Source organism: Plecotus auritus (assembly GCF_963455305.1).
Source record: "Plecotus auritus genome assembly, chromosome: 1".
Lineage (NCBI taxonomy): Eukaryota > Metazoa > Chordata > Mammalia > Chiroptera > Vespertilionidae > Plecotus > Plecotus auritus.
The window spans coordinates 218,329,889-218,343,149 of record NC_137770.1 but is presented as its reverse complement, the minus strand read 5'-3'; the positions used below and the strand labels follow the sequence as shown (position 1 = coordinate 218,343,149).

Genomic DNA, 13,261 nt, shown 5'->3' with positions numbered 1-13,261 from the left:
AGAATTATAAGAACTGAAGTCCAAGTTCAAGAAAGAGAAATTGAGGGAGGCAGAAGAGAATCCTACATAATAACAGAAATGTGAAAATTCAGGCTCACTAATAGAGGCAACAGTACAAGAGAGCTTGGGAAAGAATGGAATTTATTATTCAAGCAAAGATGCTAGGCAAGGGTAAGAAGCTTGTGGAATATCAAACACCAGAAAATATTGAGAAAAACATACTATGCCATATAATCTGAGTGCAAAGTGTCCTCTTTTTAAAATGACCAAAATGTATAATAATTTCCTTCTACCAAAGACACTTTATACATAATGTTCTCTAATTCATTTAAGTAAAATAGTAATACCCAAACTGATGTTTCTTGAAACTTTTACATCATCTGAGGCCAAGGGAAAAGCTGGAGATTAAGTGATGTATATATTATAAAAACTAGCCTCTCAAAATAGCAAAAGCAATATTGGAAATTTAGTGAAACAAACCAGAAGAAATGAATAATCTTACTCATTAGCTTAAGGAAAAGAACTTGCTGGAAATGTAGCTAAACGTTAAGAGAATTTGTTTCAGGGTGGCTGTATATTTTTGAAGATGACTGAAAAAAAATTTTTTCATTCCAAAAAGAAGTGCACCATTCACATTGCTAACATAGTGCCAGAAGCTAATTCCAGCATGTCATAAATGCAAGAAGTTTCATCAAAAGGTTGATGGAACCTTGCGGATTGCCTGCTGGAAATGGCTAAGGGCATTTCCCCACACCTAAAGATTTGCATAGATGATTGCTTGCTGCCAGACAGCTGAGGACATGTTAATCTACATGTTATTGCCTCCTACTGCCAAACACCTGAACAGCCGTTGGCAGTTCCCCCAATCTGACAATGGATTCTGTATACTAAACCTTGCCTTTACTATGTATATCTACCTTGCTTTAGGACAATTTGTGTTAATAAAAAGCAAGGGGTTCAGAGAGACAAGAGAACTTGGTCCCTATAGCCAAGCTCCTCTGGCTCCCCAAAATGTCTTCCAAAATTATTTTTCATCTCTAGATTCTTGATTAATTTACATGCAGCCCCTTCTCCAGATTTCTGAACCCTTCTAGATGCTGGACAAGACCCCTGACAATATAGATGGAAAACATACCACCAAATTAATAAAAATGTGAAACACCATTCAAATATTTTGATAATAAAATTTCCCCAGGGAAAATGTATGGTTCTTCCATGCATTGCTGTCCTAGGCAATTGTGCCTCTATTTCAGTTGTATGAGGAATGAAATCAATCAGTAGGTGGTTCTTTGAGCATATGCTAGGCTCTTAGTAAATTTGTGCCAGATGTGCTAGAGAGGTAACAGAGTAAATGGAGAAGTAATAAAAATTCCAACAATAAGATAATAGCTTATTAATTATATGGCAATTCTAGAATAATCGTTAAGCTAGTCCATAAATATCACAAAGCAACTAATGATATTAACAGTAACGAGCTGGCTCATTTCCTTGTTACTCTCCTTCAATTTGCTGACCATCAATAAAAGATGCCTCATGAACAGGCTGAGTTCTCCCAAAAACCATCCCAGAGTTTAGCATTTTTCTTTACAAATCCCTTGGTCCCTCCAGAATATTTGCTCCTCTTGATCATTTGCATCACTATACTCTGTCACATTGTATAAATTTGTTGATGGCAAAAACTCTCTCATGAACTTCTTTAAAAATTTCCCCACAATCTGTAAAATATTCTACTGAAATATGTTGTAAATAAATAGTATAAATTTAATATATTAATGCATGTAAGATAGGTTTTTCAAACCAAAATAAAAGAATGCTTTGAATGTTCTTTAAATGCTTAAAATGTGAAAAAAAAAATAATTTGGAAAATTATGGGTTGGTCTTCAGTTTGTCGAAATGGCTGTGCTAAAAATCAAATGGGTTTTTTTAGCCTTGACAAAATCCATATATATTTTATGCAAATTTGGAGGTAAGGAGAGTGTTAACTAATTGTCTGTGACTTGGGCTTCTATGTAAATGGAACTAGTAGCTAAGGGATTGGGCTTATTTATAAATGGGATAAAGTTTCAAAGCATAGCTTACATTTTCTGCAATGGAGAAACAACACATTTTCAGAAAAACTAGGACTGTGTTAATTAGTGAGTATATGGTGATAGTCATAGTGGAGGGTAGGCAGTTATGGTCATAGGTTATAACTGAGGGACAGTAATCTCTAGTGGATTTAAATCTTGGCTCAGTTGCTTAGCAGCTGAATGATTTTGGACAAATCACTTAGGTCTCTGTGTCTGAAAAAAATAGGACAGGATTGCTATGACAATTATATGAGTTAATGCATGTAAAATGTTTAAAATATTATCTGCAATGTGGTAGTACAGTATAGTTGATGCTTTTGTGGCTGTTGAAACAGTATGGACTTTTGCTGAATAGGTGAACATAAAATAAGCTGAATATTTAATTTGATCTAACTCAGTGAACCCAAAAAGAACCATCCTCTCTCTAATAAGTTTTTATTAAATTAAGCACATGTTAGAGTATAAACAATCTTGCATTAGTTATAGAGAGTATGTGAGTTTGTAATAATATAGATTTTTAAATTAGAAGGAAATTTATATATAATCTTGCCTAAATTCATCTTCTAACAGATAGAGAAAAAAAACACACCAAATATTGGGTTATATGATCAAAGCTACACTGGGGAACTGAGGACAGAGGTGAAATCCCTTTATGCCCGCCTGTTTCTCTAGGTGAGAAGCAACATCACAGATCTGAAAGCGTCCAAAATACTTCACCAAGGCTCATTTTCATCAACCATAAAATTATATAGATAGCAATCAATCCTGGATTGTATGTGTATATAAATATATGTATATGCAACAATTCATATATATATATGTGTGTAAAGTAACTAGTACTACACACACACACACACACACACACACACATCCTATCTAATAAAAGAGTAATATGCAAATTGACCATCACTCCAACACACAAGATGGCTGCCCCCATGTGGACACAAGATGGCTGCCACAAGATGGCCAGCAGGGGAGGGCAGTTGGGGGCAATCAAGCCTGCAGGGGAGGGCAGTTAGGGGGGACCAGGCCAGCAGAGGAGGGAAGTTGGGGACAACCGGGCCTGCAGGGGAGGGCAGTTAGGGGTGACCAGGCCTGCAGGGGAGAGCAGTTGGGGGGAACCAGGCCTGCAGGGGAGGGCAGTTAGGGGTGACCAGGCCTGCAGGGGAGGGCAGTTAGGGGCAAACAGGCTGGCAGGGGAGCAGTTAGGCATCAATCAGGCTGGCAGGGGAGTGGTTAGGGGGTGATCAGGCTGGCAGGCAGAAGCGGTTAGGGGCAATCAGGAAGGTAGGCAGGCAAGCAGTTGGGAGCCAGCAGTCCTGGATTGTGAGAGGGATGTCCAACTGCCCGTTTAGGCCCGATCCTATGGGGGCAGTCGGACATCCCTTGAGGGGTCCCAGATTGGAGAGGGTGCAGGCTGGGCTGAGGGACAACCCCCCCCCCCCCCCGCCCAATGCATGAATTTCATGCACTGGGCCTCTAGTATATAACATATATTATATACAAAGGGCACATAGTAGACAGTAATGATGGTGTTAATGATGATAATGATGATGATGACAACATGCTATCTCTCCAAATTCTATGTACTATATAAATATACTTCATAGTTTATTCTTTTGCCATGATATTTGTAAACCGATAATACATGAAAATAAATGAACAAATTTACTAATAATCTGTATCTATACCACACACACACACTCTACACTAAATTATACTAAGTTCACAAGATGCCTTACTTCTTCCCTGAACACTAGCTAATATATCTAGCCTTCTTAATGTAGTATTAAAATCATAGCACTTCCCTTCTGGAGGAGGAAATAGCTTAAATTTTCTATTATGATGCTAATGTTGGCATTTTACTTCCCAGGTGATGTTATTATCAAAATGTGCACAATATTGTTTCAATAAGCTACTAAAATTGATTGCCTCTCCTCCTTTTGTCATTTTGAATGATATCCTTTATTTATTCATTTATTTATTTATTTGCAATTCAAAGACTAAGTTGAAGTCTCAGCTTAACTCTTTCTTTTTTTTAAAATATATTTTTATTGATTTTGGAGAGGGAGAAATAGAAACATCAATGATGAGAGAGGATCATGGATCGGTTGCCTCCTGCACACCCCCTACTGGGGATCGAGCCCACAACCCAGGCATGTGCCCCTGACCGGAATCGAACCTGGAACTCTTCGGTCCGCAGGCCAAGGCTCTATCCACTGAGCAAAACTGGCTACGACTCAGCTTAACTCTTTCTGATATAATTTGTTATTATTCTCTCTACTGCTTCTTCACAGTATTTTGCATATTTATCATTATTTAATTATTTGAAATTAATTATTGAATATCTACCTCCCTATTACTCTCAGATCTACAAAGGAAGTGAGCACAGTATTCCAAGCGTACTGACACTTAATAGGTATTCTATAAATATAATAGGTTCCCAGTGTGTAGTTGGATATATAGATTAGTATTTCAACAGGGAGGTCTAAGGTAGCAGTGAAGATTTGAGCATAAGTTTAAACTATTTTAAGCATGCTAGAATCAAAACTCAGACCATATATCTATAAACTAAATATAGTCACCCACACGATTAATGGCCTGTCTCCTTCATGAGACTAAGTTCCTAGGTTTTGTCTTTGAATCCACAGTGCCTTATATGGTGACTGGTGCACAGTAGTTGCTTGGTAAACGCTTGGTAAATGACTAGCTGAGATTCATCCTCATACATTAGCAACATGACATTTTCTCATGAATCAGCACATGACACATAACAAAACTAACAGATAAAAAACACAGCTGGAGATAAAACCTAATCCAGATATTCTTGTCACTTAAATCATACAGTTTAATAATTGTGCAATTAAACAATTACTCATTGCCTAAAGAGCATTACTACCTACAGAACATTCTGTACTGAAAAAGGTATGGGTTTGGGGAGGTACAGTTTATATAAGATTTAAAGAATGTCATTAAACTACTGTCAGAAGCACATCCAAATGCCAAGTGAATTGACAGTACTGCTTCAGGACATTGTTCAAACTGCCAAGGAAAGAGGTTTGAAACTAAGTCAAGGTATGAACAAAATAAGGACAAAGGAAAAATGAAAGTTTTTTGCATACTACTTTAAACTATTTTAAAAACAGCATTTCTAAGAGGAGCTTTGAGAATAACCAAAATGAAAATCTGAAACTGACCTAGTTTGTACACCCCCTTGGAATAGAATGAAGCTTGTACATTACCAACCACTGGGAAATCATTGTATTTAACATCAGTGTCACTCACAGTCACTGATAGCTGTGCAAATGATATGACTAAATTGACCAAAAGACAGCCAACCATATGTTCCTCATAATGCACAGCTGCACTTGTGGGCTTACTTCAGCCTTTTGTTTTGCTTTCTTTTGTTTTAAAACATCCTCCTCAGTTATCTCTTGCTGCCCACTAGCAAAGTCCACCTGCTGACAAGGGTGTCTCAGAATGGTTAAGAACAGTCATCTGCTGTTCCAGAGGCTCACAGTGACCCAGCTCAGGTTCACTACTTCCATCTGCCTGATGTTCACATTTACTCCAGCAAGAAAGAATCTATATATATAAAAGCCTAAGCAACTGTAAGACCATTCGACCGTTGTACCGGTTGCTATGATGCGCACTGACCACCAGGGGCAGACGTTCAATGCAGGTGCTGCCCCCTGGTGGTCAGTGCACTCCCACAGCAGAGCGCAGCTCAGCTGACTAACGGGCGCCAGACAAGGGGCTCATGGCTGGCAAATGCAGCTGCGGCTGCACAAGCCTCTCCTGTGGACACTCCCCCTGCGCACTCCACCCCCAGCCAGACCGGGACTGGGATCTGGACCAGCATTGGGACTGACTGGGCACGAGCCCGCAGCTGCTTCTCGGTCATGGGCACGCCGGGTATCGCCCTAGGACGGGTGCTATGGCTCTAGGACTGGTGCACAGAGACTGCAGCAGAGCAGCAGCAAGCTTACCGAGTGGAGCGGCAGTGGCGGCAGGCGCAGCAGGGCTGGGATGAGCAGGAGCAGCGCGCCGGCCTAGGCTCCGGCTCCTCCCCGCCTGCCGCTTCCCACACTGCTACATCCCTCGGGGATATTGGACTGATGGTTTTGGTCCAATCCCTGCAGGCCACGCGGAGGGACCCCACTGGTGCATGATGCACCGGGCCTCTAATTTTGTTTAAAAGACCAATGTTTTTGGAAATTGGTGATAAATATATTAGTTTTGGAGTCACCAGACTCCTATCATCTGATTTCTATAATTGGTTCATTCTAATCCATCAATAAAAACAACTGTATCTATTACATACTATGTTATGTGCTATATGAAGCCATGAACAATTTTATTAAAGAGCTCATCTCCTAGCTAGGCAAATATAGCAATCACATGAAACAGTTCAAGCAAAATACTTCAGGATATTATAAATGATAAATTTTGTAATGCATACCTGTATACGTTGAAGATGCTGAAAGAAATAAAGGATAATAATAATCATAGCCATTACTTACTGGGTACCAAGCATTGGTACTTCATATGAATAATGTAGTCTAATTCACACTATAAGCTTTTCTGGTAGGTTTTATTATTAACCTGTTTGTAGATGTGAATCCTTGAGACCCTATCCCGGAGATCCTTGAGATCAGCTTGAATGAGACAAATATGAAAAATAAGGCTAGAGTTTTACTTTGAAGGATGGGTAGTGAAAAAGGAGCTTCTCCTCAGGGCTCTTGAATTATGGAATCCAAGGTGTACCTTGAATTATTCATATATTTTTATATTGTCTTTTTCTTAAAAAGCAAATAGCTCTTTAATTTTAGAAATATTCTTGTAAGTATCTATGAACACTTTAAAATGAAGAATCATTACAGTAAAAAAGAAATAGACAAAGCCATTAGGTAGATGGGGAAGGAAAAGTAAACAGTGGAAAAGTATGCAATTGTAGTTTAAAAAAGTAGTCATTATTATCCTGGGATAGGAGAAAATGTTCTACTGTGGAACTTTCCACCTATCTAAACTTGAACTAATTAGCTACTTCATTAACTGTGCCTCCTTCCCTTCTTGTCCTAGTGAATGATGCTACCACCATCCATCTCATTCTCCATTTCCCTCACCCCACATTTCTAATCAGTCATTAAGGCTTGAGGCTTAAAAGTATAGGGTTTGCTGGCTCAATCCTGCCACTTACCAGAGAGATGACCTTGGGCAGACTACTTCATCCCTACTTATTAACATCCTCACTGGCTTAAACATAGATAAAAATAGAACATATATGATACGTTTTAAGAATTAAGTATATATATATATATATATGGTAAAAGATCTTATTATTGGAACATATAAAACATTCAAAATATTTTACTATTATTATTTATTCATAGAAATATGAACAAAAGACTGTGTTAAGCTGATCATTTTATATGAATACTAGTGGCCCAGTGCATGAAATTTGTGTGTGGGGGGACGGGGGGCTGTTCTTTCAGCCTGGCCTGCACCCTCTCCAATCTGGGACCCCTCGGGGATGTCTGACTGCCTGTGGAATCGGGCCTAAACTGGCAGTCGGACATCCCTCTCGCAATCCGGGACTGCTGGCTCCTAACCACTCACCTGCCTGCCTGCCTGGTTGTCCCTAACCACTCTGCCTATCAGCCTGTTCTCCCCCAACTGCCCCCCTGCTGGCCTGCTCACCCCCAACTCCCCCCCCCCCGCTGGCCTGATTGCCCCCAACTGACTCCCACTGATGGCCTGATTGCCCCCAACTGGCCCCTCCTGCCAGCCTGCTCACCCCCAACTGCCCCCCCCCACCAGCTGATCACCCCCAATGGTCCCCCCACCAGCCTGATCACCCACAACTGCCGTCCCATCCTGGCCTGCTCACCCACAACTGCCCTCCCCTCTTGGCCCCTAACCGCCTCTACCTCAGCCCTGCCACCATGGCTTTGTCCAGAGGAATGTCTGGAGGGTCTCCTGGAAGGTCTCCCAGTCTAATTAGCATATTACACTTCTATTAGTATAGATAGAGGCCTGGTGCAAGGTGGGGGCCAGCTGGTTTGCCCTGAAGAGTGTCCCAGATCAGGGTGGGGGTTCTCTTGGGGGGTGGGGTGGCCTGGGCAAAGAGGTGGGGCAGTTTGCAGGCCAGCCATGCCCCCATGGGGTGAGGGTCCCCGCTGGGGTGCCTGGCCAGCCTGGGTAAGGGGCTGATGGCTGTTTGCAGGCTGGCCACGCCCCCCAGCTGGGACCCTCACCCCATGGGGGCGTGGCCAGCCTCAGTGAGGGGCTGAGGGCTGTTTGCAGGCCCCTCCCTCGGTGGCCGGCCCAGGCGACCCAAACCACCCACGCGCTTAGGCCAACTCTGTGGCTGCCCCGCACAGGCCCCTCCTTCAGCAGCCAGCCAAGGTGGGTGGGAAGTTTGGGTCGCCCGCTCGCTCCAGCCTGCTCCGTGGCCACCGCCCACAGGCCCCTTCTTTGGCGGCCAGCCCAGGCGGCAGGAAGCTTGGCTTCCTCCATCGCCGGGGTGACCCAAGCCTCCTGCTTGCTCCGGCTGGCTCCATGGCCGCTGCCATCTTTGTCCCGGTCATTTGCATATTCCCTCCTGATTGGCTGTGGGCATTGCGGAGTGATGGTCAATTACCATATTTCTCTCTTATTAGTATAATTATCTTTTTTATAGACATAAATACTATAAAATGCAGTATCGGAGACCAAGCTCTGCACTCACACACAGCTTAATTTAATATTGGGTTTTGTAGGGAGTGGCTATAGGGTTAAGCCTCTGATTGACCTGTGGCAGAGCCACAAACAAGTCCCAGCTTAGAGGGCAGAGCCCCCTTAGCAAAATTAAGCTTGACCTTATGGCCGCTCCCTAGATCCTTCCTAGGTAGTTAATGGGCTGTGGAGGGGCAGCAAGTGCTGCCAAAACAAGTGAAACTCACAAGAACATTGTAACTATGTTGACCACTTCCTTGTTTTTCTCTGACTATAAAATAAAGCCTCCGCTTGCTGGCTGGATCCTTTTCTGTGTCCTCATTCAGGCACGGAAGATCCACTGAGCCTCAACTATATTCTTTTTGTCTGTTTTCTTTAATCCTTCACCCCTCCTCAGGCTCACGGAACCCTTGGCTGTGCTGGCATGGCACAGGGTTTACTATTTCTGATTATATCGCTTAACAACTAACTGCAAGCCTCAGTTTCTTCATCTGTAAAATTGTTGCTGTGAGCTTGAAATTAGGCAATACACTGAAGCATATCACAGAGTACCTAACACAAATTAAGAGCTCAAGTAATGTTAGTTATTATGTCATTTTTTCCCACAAGATTCAATATGTAGGTACACTGATGCATACTTTCCAACTGAATGAGGACCACACACTCTATTTTCAAAAAATATATAATTTGATTAAGAAATCTTCCCTTTTATTTTATAGTTAGTTATTTTTCAAAACACCTTATTAGTACAAGTCATTTGCATCAGTGAGACAGTAGGTACTCTAAGAAGTAGCAAGGGTATGGAAGGATAGAACCACAAGAATGGACCTCAACTCAAATATTGAAAGGACAGAGTCAAAGGCAGATTCAAAGTAATGCTGAGTCAAAACAGAACAGCTGCTTTTGCCTCTTGAGATGCTCAAAGACATATTCAAGCTGCCCAGAGCTGCTATTAGATCCTGCCAATCGGCCTTTTTTCCTTGCTTCATGAATATCCTATAAACCATAAGCTTTTCAATTCCCAAAGAATAGAAATGGTCACTAGAAACCTCTGCCAGGCCATTAACAGTTTATAGATCCCATATAGTAACAATAGGTCAAACCACTACTGATGTAGACTCTGAAGGCTATAACAGAGGAGGAATTTAAGCACATTTTAAACAAACACATCATTCAAATAAGCAAATAGCCATACAACTTGAAACACATCTTTGAATAAGCAAATTTCACCTATCTGATTAGAATCTCTTCTGAAACTCCAAATCTTATAAGATTCTAGAATATCTATGTACACTAACATGTTTTAAAATTTTGCTCTTTACACTTCCCCCTTCTGGATTTCCTTCTCCTTATTTATCTTTTTATTTTCTTCTCTCTCCCTCAATTTTAATATATCCTCAACCTTAAAAGTTGAACTTGATACTGAAGCCATTCAATGGCAACTGACACTCCAAAGCCAGCTGTGCTCTGGCAGCAATCTGGAGTCAGGAGGCTGGGTAGGCCAACCCATTAATCACTGTCTTTAGAACACAGACATTCTCCAAGTAAACTGCTGTGGAGATCTAAGTCATGACACATATACAGTACACTTGTAGAGGACATAAAGCATATGATTTATATTTTAACTACATTTATTATAAAATGTCTTCTCAACTTCTAAATGCTAAGACTCTATGCCCTTCACAAATTTCATCTTCTTGATCTTGAGTATGCCATTTGCCCACAGCACGTGAACCAATGCTGTCAACAGGAGTTGCTGAAATCAGAGTAGACTTAGCCAATTGAATATGCTCAGCCAAGAATTTACCAGCAGTGACAATTACTGTAGTCAAGAGATACATTTCAAGGAGCAAATAAAATATTATTGGTTTTGTTCCCACATTTGGAAATTCTGAAGAATAGTTTTATTATGATTAAGTGGCACTTTTAAGTATTTATAATATTCTACTCTAATACTAATGCAAGGAGTCTCATCACTTTGCAAAAATGAAAAAAGAACAATAGCAATTCACTATAAACAGAAAAAAATTATATATGTAAAATGTTTGTACATTCAGAATCGTTGGAAATGAGCAACTACTGGGTCAAGAGGGAGTTAATAGCTATATGGGAGAGTCAGTATACTTTATAATTTCAACATTACTAGAAAATCATAAGTAGAAATATTTTGATCTAAAATTTAAAATTAACCACTAGTGATATAAAACTATGACATATAGCTTCCAAAGTACATGAGAAACAAAAGAATATAAAAATTTTAGCAATAAAAATATGTTACAAAACTTAATATCAAGAAATAATGTTTTAAAATATTATAACCAGACCAAATATAATTAGAAGCTAAAGGCATTATATAGGGGGAAAAGTTATTTTATGATTAAATGCATAGACTAATATAGAAATGGAGCAGTTATAAATCTTTACATGTTGAGTGTCATGTATCAAAGTGTATAAAACAAAAATAGTTAAAATACAAAACAAACGTAAATAATCATAATATTAGCAAGAGGATTTTTCATATCATTTTTGGTATTTGAGTGATTAAGAAGAGGTGACTGATTAAGAGGGTGATATAATGATGTTTTAAGTAAAACTGATTTAATAACTAAAATTAACTCCTTTCAAATTGCCATTAAACATTTATAAGCTTTCAGCATAACTCAGGGTGCAACAAAAATATCAATAACATTCAAATCTATACAGGTAACATCTTTGAGCTAAAAATAAACAATGGAGCTAAATAAACAAAATCCCTTTTGGAAACGTTAATATTTTCTTCCCAATAATTCTTAGCTTATAGAGAAAACCAGTAACATAATTGAAGAATATTCTGCAAATAATTATGATAATATAGGAAGTTATGAGTATGGTCAAAATTATATGCAAAGGAAATCTCATTGTAATAAGGGAAACTTTATTATTAAATAAAAAGCCATGAAAATAAGTAAGAATTAAACTCAAGAAGCTAGGAAAAAAGAGTTAACAGAATTAACCTGAAGAAAAGTGGAATTAAAATAAATCATGAATTATTCATTGAAAAACAGAAACAGTAAATTAAACAAATAAATATATCCAAGAATTGATATGTTTTAAAAAGGGTGGTTTCACTCATATGAGGGATATACTGATCAACATAATTTGATGAACAAGAATAGATCCAGAGATAAGTGGCGGGGGGGGGGGGGGGGGGGACGGTTGAGAGAGTAATCAGAGGACTTGTATGCATGCATATTAGCATAACCAATAGACACAGACACTGGGGCAGTGGGGGCTTGCCCAGGGTGGGAATGGCGGGGGGAGGGGCGGTCAATAAGGGGGGAGAAAAATATGTAGAATTTTAGACAATAAATAAATAAATAAATACATAAAGAAAGAAAGAAAGAAAGAAAGAAAGAAAGAAAGAAAGAAAGAAAGAAAGAAAGAAAGAAAGAAAGAAAGAACAGTAAATAGAATTATTCTACTGAGGTCTCAACACAACAAAGGAAAGCAAATAAGAGTAAAAGGCAGAGAGGGCTACCTATGGGGAATGGGAAAGAGAATAATCAGGGTTTTTAACTAAAAATAGTATACAAAATCCATTCTAATAATTTTGAAAATCTTGATGAAATGAATTTCTTTAGAGGAAAAAGTAAATAAGTAATCCAACTGTCTCAAAGGGCTGGTAGTAATTTTCCTACCAGCTCACATGCCATTCTAGAAGAACCAGCACCCAGGGCCTTCTAGGAGCCGAGTTATAAACTGTAGGACCCAACAGTTAATCCCTGCCAGGGTGAACACCAACCTAATTTGTTCAACTGCCATTTTCTCTTGCAGGACTTACTTCCTGATCACCTGGATGCTGAAGGAAATCCCCTCCTCCTACTACCCCGGAACTCCTTTCAGACCGGAACTCCTTTCAGACCGTCCCAGCACTACTATCATCTAACACTCTAAGTGCTTTATTGTTTATCATTTTAAAATATCATGGCTCCTTTTCTTTGTCTCACATACTTAAATGTAAACTCTGTGTAGGATATTCTATTGGGGGTGGGCAGTGTATATTTTTGATCCTCGGACCATAAACAGGGTCTGGCACATCATTGGTGTTAAATGTATATTTGTTAAATGAATAGGGGGGAAAAGAAAGAAAGAATGAGCAAGTAAGAGAATGAGTTATTACCTACAAAGAATAAGGTTGATGACTTATATACATTTGGATTTGGGCACATACAAACAAAAGGAGTTTTAGACTATCATTTGTGGCAACTACAATAAAGCTGTGTATCAATGACCACAGATACTTTGCTGATTCAAGAAAGAAGATGAATGAGTGAGAGTGAAAGAGAGAGAGCAGAACATCCCAGGAGGAGGGGGAGGGGAGGGTGAAGAGGGAAAGGAAGGGGTGGTGGGAGTGGGGGGGGGGGCTTCCTGTTTGCTTTCTTATTTTCATGATGATCCTGCTATGTTTGTTCAACTGGAGTCCATAAGGAAAATGT

The 13,261-nt window shown here is 39.8% G+C and overlaps 1 protein-coding gene across 1 annotated transcript in view; it reads right to left on the bottom strand.

Moving 5' to 3' along the window:
- GABRA4 (gamma-aminobutyric acid type A receptor subunit alpha4) overlaps positions 1–13,261 on the bottom strand; it is a 77,060-nt gene that overhangs the window by 26,563 nt on the left and 37,236 nt on the right. The gene's annotated exons all lie outside the window — the stretch shown is intronic.